This window comes from Thermobia domestica, chromosome 6 (assembly GCF_964235325.1).
Source record: "Thermobia domestica chromosome 6, izTheDome1.hap1.1, whole genome shotgun sequence".
Classification (NCBI taxonomy): Eukaryota; Metazoa; Arthropoda; class Insecta; order Zygentoma; family Lepismatidae; genus Thermobia; species Thermobia domestica.
In genome coordinates, this window is record NC_137459.1 from 121,334,819 (window position 1) to 121,343,445 (window position 8,627).

An 8,627-nucleotide genomic window follows, 5' to 3' on the forward strand; every position below is an offset into this window, starting at 1 on the left:
GTGTTGAGTGTTACTTGTGGCGGTGTTGCACCAACACGAAGAAAGTAACACAATGTGTAGTGTGTTAATTATTTTGTGTTAATATTACACCATGACAAGTATCAATATAACACAGTCCCTGTGTTATTTCAACATCATTTTCGTATTATTTCAACACACAATCTGTGTCATAATTCAAGGTCAAAACCGTATAAGTAACACCGTTTTGGTGTTAATTCAACACTCCGTGTGTTAAAATTCAAGGTTGGACCACCAGATTAACACCGTTTTTGGTGTTAGTTAGACTCCACTTCTGTGTTACTATGACACCTATTTCGGTGTTGAAATAACTCCGTGTGGTGTTGATGTAACCATTTTTCTGTGTTGGAAAAAGCTTGTGGCGTGTATGCTTATGATTAGTGAAGATTCTAATTTTAAAATAAGAATAGTAAACTACATAACACTTCATTTAGAAAACCTTCATAAACTTTTCTGTCGTCCTCCCCAACATTTATTGTGAAGTATTTCTTAACGGTGCGAAACTCAACCTTCACCAATATCTTGTTCAAGAATGATATAAACTCTTACCTATAAACTTATAGTATGTTTGCCTCTCAATCGTGTTTCTACTTGTTTTCCGCCATTTTTGAAATACAGTCCCCGCTGTTGACTAGTGAGCTCTAGTGCAGTGTCAGTAATACGGTGTTGTTGCTCGCTGTTGACATATTTCTTCAGAAACATGTAAACAATTGAAATCACATCGCGCGCTTTGTAAGTTTAAATTCTGCGAATACCTGGATTTGTTTAAGTATTTCTTTCTGTTGTGTTTGTCTATAGCTTCAGTACATAAGCCTTTATAATTAGATGTCCAATATATTTGGCAATCACGCAGAAAACAACAGCGAAGAATCTACACTTGTGTTAATTTACCACATAGGCTGTGTGTCATTTCAACTACCGGCATTTGACACACAACTCCAAATGGAGAGTGAGTTGTTCTAACCACCTGTTTGTGTTATATTTCAACACAATCGTATTAACACATAGGCATTGGTGATGACGTTGTCGCCGAATATTCCAGTTAGTTTCTTTAGATCAGGCACCACCACTTTAAGCAGTTTTCTCCGTTTGAGCTTCTTAGCGTTGGTTTAGTAGTCCAGCGAGCAAGCCATTAAGCGCCTAAGGTATTTTGATCACGTAAATGACTTGATAACTACCGAACGAGAGAGACACTAAATCACAAAGCGTGTCTGCACAACATACGAAATGACGTGTTTAGTAATAATTCTACTTATAATGTTAAGCTTTACAATTATTATTCATAAAATTACTTTTTTTTTTTTAGTTTTCTTTCTTGACTGAGAATGTAGGTATAATATGAAACTTACGACAAATGTAATTAAATAAACTCATGTTCTACAAACAGTAATAATCGAAAAGATTTTTAAGCATTGGGATATATATTTTAGTTTAGCATTTGGAATTATTACATACATATACTGTATTTATATACACATTCATATTTTTTTTATTTTTTCTTAGAAACGAAAGGATACAAACTTTTACATGTTCAGCGAGCAACTTGTGTCACAAAAGCTTCATAAAGTAATACAAGGAAATTATACAGCTCCTAGCCCTCCGCGCTAATCTACTAGTTAGCGTGGAAATACGGTGCGCTAACCACATCGAAAAGTGGCAAAGGCACTCCATTTTAATGATTTTCACCTCACTACCTCTTGCTGGAGTGATTCTTTAATGATTATTTTGTACAATTCACTGTGATATTCTATGATTTGTATCCATGAAATATTTCAGAATAGTGTTGTATTAGTTTGCAAACTATTCTGTTCGGAATATTCTTCGCAAAATTATTGAATGATAATGTTATATTCTGACAACACCTTTGAGTCAGTGTACATATTTTGTATTTGCGGCTTGTATAACGCTCTTTGGAATTAACAGAAACCATTACTTGCGAACTATGCTTTAAAACTGTTACAATAAAGCTCCTCAAATAACTGTTAAAGCTTGCAACACTGTTACGTAGTAGGCATATATTTTTGTTTATCACTATGCATTTATCTTGTGTACTTAATAATATGGGTAATGGCATTTGGAAATAGAAAGTTCATACCAGCTTGGGAGAACTGCCTTGTTTACAACACTTGATGATGATGCTTTTGGATAGCCTCAATTGTATAAATAATGTTGTATGAAAATTTCTTATAGGTTGCTAAATTGCATTTGAAGTTCTTTGGATTTATATTAAACTTTTCTATTGTGTGGCATCACCTTTTCTAAATCTATATTATTTCATAAATTCATTATTTATGCTCATAGGCACCTATAACGTTAGAATATGTTACACCTTTGGAGAGGCTTTCTATATCTGTTTTCAGATGATCTAAAAACCCATTTTAAGTTGGGAAGCATTCCTGGTTTGGTTGAAGATTGAATTACCTTGTGACTATATGCTTAGCGTGCGTGCTTTCAGCGCACGAGAATCTGATTCAGTTCTTCGATGTGAGCTCGTGTGGTTCGGGTCCTACGTGAAGCTGTAGATCGACGTCTCATGTTACCTCAGTGTTGAACGGGACACTAAACTGCAAATCAGAGAAACAAGATTGAACATAGGCCAGAAGAGACACAAGAAAGTAAAAACTGAAATGAGTTGCGTAACGCACACATTATAGATAACAATCTCAGAGTTTGAAAATGATATATGCAAACATCTTCCAATTACTCTCTCAGCCTTCTACTATACATAGAAAACATCTAATTATTTTAGTAATTTTATCCAACATACAATTAATTTTAATTTATACTACTTTAATCCTTTTCATTAGCATTATTTCTACCCTCTCTATATTTATGCACAGAAATATTTTCAGCCTTCGTTGATGTCCGTATCCACCACTCCCCAACGCCGACAGCACTTTTTTCACTTCACTTTGGGCGATGAAACATAGGCAATCACATCTAGTTGCTTTTTAATTGATATTGCTCTCTTTTTGAGAATTCGCTATTGCAAAATTGCTTTCATAATTCTTATTGATGTAACTTCTTTTGGCAAATGTACCAGCACACTAGCAAGCTTATTTTAATTTATTTTTTCTGTATACTAAAAAAATATATACCTAACAGTTTTTTATATTCACAGAAAATATAATATAAACTAAACTCTTTCCAGCCTTAGAAAAAAGTAGTTGTAAACAAACCCACTTGACTACCAATGGGTCGATGGCCAGTGGTTGGTTGTTGGTCTCACTGCACTAGTATCCTACCGCAATATAATCCTACTAAAATAATGATTTTAAATAAAGATATCTTAATTTATCCTGCATTTTGTGATAAGAAACTGTGTTGACTTTTGTTTCAAGTGTAGCTATTTCTGCTTCATGCTAGATTTTGTTAACAATCAAACACGACTGTAATTATGGCGAATGATTGGGACTTACAACATATAAACGTAGGTTTTACACATCAGAATTAATTTACGTCACAATAACCTATGTGAAACAGAATCTATAAACTGATGTGAGTTTTGAATGAACATTAATAGTAATAGTAATAACAAAACAATAATATAATTATATTAGCACTTACCTAACAATAACATTTGATGAAGAAAATCAATTGACGTGACGAGACTCAAACCCGGGTCTACCCTTCGGCAGTTTTGTACGAATCACAGACCGCAAGTCCTTCATATAAATTTGACAAATTAAATCACTAGGGCATACGTCTGCTAAGCATATCTTAATTTAAAATATCTTAAAACCTAATATTCCTGCATATTTTGATATAGCAAGCAAGTACAAAATAATAACTGCAGTATTTTCTTCTTTCTAGGCTGCAAAACCAACCTCAGCCTCAACTTTAGTAACGTTACGAAACATTTCCGTCACTGTGGAAAGAATGCTTAACCTGATTCTGAAGGAATTGATCAGTACGGTAACTCAACTAATAATGAGTGATAGTTTGTAAATTTATGTAATATCAATTATATTAAAATGTCTTCATATTATTTGACAAGTCCTATGTACTGGTCTCTGACCAATAATGTACGACAATAATAAAAGAATGAATGAATTGTCTCTTGGTACAAGCCTTAGTATCTGGACTAGTCTTACATGAAATGTTTTCAATTAGCTAACAGCTTTTGTGTAACACCATGTAAGTGATCGGCGTAGGTAAGTCGTTATTGCGTTGGGTTCCTACCCAGGCAGACTTGGTTCAAATCCCCACAAGCCTGGATTTTTTAAACATGTTTCAATTTCAATTTCAATAGATGTTCAGTGTGATAGGCAAGACTTTCTCCTCTGGAGAAGGAAATGTATATTCAATTGACGGGGATTTGGAGTAGGTTCATGAATAGAGATAAAGATTTAACAACTTAATTACTTCCATAGTTCCAGATTTGATGTTTTCAGTTAATTTCAACAACTTTCTAACCACTGGCGTCGTTAGCTTTTCAAATCGGGGGGGGGGGGGTGTCGGATGAATCAAAATCAAAAACCTTTTTCCGACGAAAGTTTCATGTATAAGCATTTTTTTCTTTCTTCTCACATGCAAAACGTAGTGAAATTACACACAATGAATTATAATGCCATTGCTATATGGCACTCGTTGGGCGACATGCTCCAAACAATAGAGGTTAATCTTAAATTAGAGATATTTTCCGTGCATCAACTGCACAGTAAAAGCCTGTTTCAGTGTTCCACACGTTTATCAACTGTTATCTGCTGGTTGAAATGATACATGTAATGTTACATCTGCTTAGGCGTTTGTAATACCACCAAAAGCATTGGACCCGACTTAATGAAGTTATTGCAGTCAGGGAAAAATACTTTTGCTGTTGGCTGTACCTTACATCTCAAGTTCTATACCTTGTTCATATATCAATTTCTAGTTTAAGCAATTGACCTGGGCGTTGATCAGTCACTCAGACACTCATTCACTCGCTCAGGACTTCTTTTATGCGTAAAGATGAATAAAATCACGTAAGTCGTTTCCGAGAAAATGGTCCAAACCAAACAGAACCCCAAAAATAAACGCTACGTAGACGTTTTAGGGTAAATGAGTTATGCCATGTTGTCGGACTATCAATGAAATATTTAATTATGAAATATGAAATCGCCTAAGTAATTTTTGATAAAATCGTCATATACGAAATCACTCCAAGAATAAACAAACCCCGTTTTTTGGAGGGGGGATGAGTAATGCCACAAGGTTACTAATGAAATATTTAAAAAAAATACTGCCTGAGTTACTTATAAAAAAGTCCAAAAGCAATCCGTTCAAAAATAAATTAATCTTGGTAGATATTTCTGAACAAATGGGTTACGCCGTATTTTGAGGTTATTAATGAATATGTATTTATCAAATATGAACAAAATTGTTTTTATTTATGTATTTATTATTATTATTATTATTATTATTATTATTATTATTATTATTATTATTATTATTGAAAATCATCCAAAGAGAACTTACTTGCAAGAACTTACTACCATCTCTCCTAGATTTTCAATGAACTTAAAAAGTTCGTTACTGAATTCTCTATGTCTGTGTGTCTGTCTGTTATTTGCGATTTTTTTTTTTTCAATTTTGATCCCTCCATTCGATAGAGTATCAAAAACTAACTGAGATAGTAATGGAATTATTCGCGTCACTCTTTCTGTTCCCGAGATATTAGCCAATTAATATCGAAAGAAAAATGTGTACCATTCTCTTAGGTATTAATTAACACTAATACCGTCTTTCTATAACTTACCGTTCCCATGATATTTGCCATAAAATAGTTCCAATTTCGGGAGATTTAAGGAACCACATCTTGGGAATCGTAAATCATAGAGAAATCATATTGGTGTTGATTAATGCCTAAGAGGATGGTAAACATTCTGATACCAAATAGTAACCGGTTGGCACTGGCCCGAAAAAGTTCGAATTAACGAGACATATCTCAGGAACTGTAAGTCATAAAGAGATGACATCTTACGAGTTTTTGCAAGAAAGAGGACAAGGTGTGGATAAAAAGAATTATTTTTACACGTAGCAACACAGTTATCCTTTACGCTTCATCTCTCCATTCATTTTAAGTTCGTTCTGGCAATGTTCTTGGAGCATTCTCAACTTTTTTTTTCTGCAAAAAATAACATATCAAAGTATAGATTCGGTGAAATATTGATATATGGAATATAAAGAATATCGTTAGAGCCATTTTCCTGGAAAGTGATTTCTTTTCTATTATTTTTACTCAAACTAAAATTTGAGAAACCCTCTAGAGAATATTATGAAAAAAAAAAACTTAAGTTTATATTTAGTACGGATATGTTGAATAGTATGGCCCCCAGGCGAGTGAACATGTTTGCTAAAGTACTTTCAAAACTAGAAACAAATTGGCAGCTCAAAAACACGTGCAGATTTGTTTTGAGAAAGGAATCTACGTCACATAGTTATAGCGGCCACTTAGCGTGGGCCGAATCATGAACGTCACTTTAGCAACAGTGGGTGGAGGGTTTCCTTGGCAACAGACCTCAACATTCCAATGTTGCCGCTAAATAGTAAACATGTGTTTTCAAAAGGAAAGAAGCGTCTTTCGTTTCTTTGTGCGTGATTTGAAAAGGGGAAAAAAAAAAACACTGCCCAGCTCTTCCCAACGCGCACAAACTGGGACGACAAACATCCTTTCATCCATCCAAACAAACCAATATTTCGACATTTTCCTTTCCGTTAAGACTCTCAGGACAGTTCCAGCTGATGACTCACCGGGATGCGCGCGAAGTGACAACAGCGTACCACGTGCTTCTCCAAACGTCAATTTGTTTCTAGTTTTAAAAACACTATAGGGATGGCCAAAACCTGTTCCGGATCCAGGTCTGGAAACGGTTCCTAAGATATGTTTCCGGAACCGGAGTTTTCGGATCCAGGATCCTCGCGGAACCGGAACTTTGTGGTCATCCCTACGCTAAATCCGAGCTGCTGGCAGGCTGTGGTGGACCAAAACTTTTTTCTGAGGAGCAAATGCGGGTCTGGACGGAGAGGGCACAAGTGCGTGGTCCCCTTTGCAGTGTTTTGAAGGTGAACTTTGTGCCTCCTTTACGGGTATTTGGATCCAGGTCTGGAACCGGTTCCTATGGTCCGATCCCCGAACTGGGTTTTCGGATCCAGGTCTGGAACCGATTCCTAAGATCCGGTTCTGGAACCGGGTTTTCGGATCCAGATGTGGAACCGGATATCCAAGAACTAGTTCCATGCGGAACCGGAACTTTGTGGCCATCCCTAATGTTTACAGGGACGAATGAACGTACGACCAGACGGACGAACGGACAGACACTCAAAAATCACTTTCTTTCACTCGAATGACAATAGAAGAGAAGAAAGTACGGTGATCTGTAGAAAATCAAATTCCAGAGTTTAACGGATTTACACGTTACATCGCCACTACATATCAAAAAAGGGGGGATTTTTCGGTATGTTCGTTCGTCCGTTTGTCCCGATGTAAATGCATTCGCTTGACTGGAGTCCGTACCGTTCAACGTATCCGCAACTAATTCTAAACTTAAGGTTTTCATAAGATTCCTTACGAGTGTTTTTCGAACTGTCTTCCTACCCCCCAAATTAAGGATAGTTTATTGAAGGGTGGGAAATGAAATTGGCTTTTTTCTCGAAAACAGCTCTGACGATTTTGTTTAAATAGTGCGGCCAAGTTTAGCCCATTTCATTTCCCCATAAATTTGCCCGAACGTAATTACAATCGATAGCTTCCGATGCGTAGAACACGCCTGTGAAGGAACCAGAATGGTCAGATGCACTGTTGCTGAGATATCGTGTTCCATGAGTGTGGGATGCCACGAGATGGCGCCAGCATCGAGGTTAAGATCGACGTGACACTTTAGTTTATGAAACTCAATCAGAAACACCATCATCATTGGAAGCATTTTCAATGCGAAGAGAAACGTTGAACAATTGATGACCGGGCACAACAAACTCATAGTTGTGGCCGTAAGAGAAGTTTCAAATAATGGTGGCCACGTGTGAACGACATCCTATTTTACGTGCTCCAGACTCGCACGTGCAGTAGTAGGCAATGATTGCCGCTTTAGCTGCATTCGACTTGTCCGTTAGCACAAATATGTAGTGCTCGGTTCAATTGTGATATCTCGACTTCATTTTTATCTTAACCAGAATGGGCTCCGCAACTACGAAGTCCCTGAAATCAATTTGAATCCCACACCTTTGGAACGCGGTATCGCAGGAACGGTGCATCAGACCACTCTGGTTCCTTCACAGGCGTGTTCCACGCATCGGAAGCTATCGCTTGCATTCGAGTTCGGGCAAATTCATGGGGAGATAAAATGGGGCTCCAGGCTAATGCTTTGTTGGTCACGATCTTTCATCAATATTTCACTAATAATCCCAGGGGCGGATCCAGGACGGACTTCTGGGGGGGGCGGTAGGTTGTAATACTGCTAGAGCTCCAAACTCTGGGATAGGTGTTTATATATATATATATATATATATATATATATATATATATATATATATATATATATATATATATATACAGTGGCTAGCAGAATTATTCGGACACTATAGTGTTTGAACAAAAGATGAGATTTATTTCAAAGAAAAAGCAAATGCAA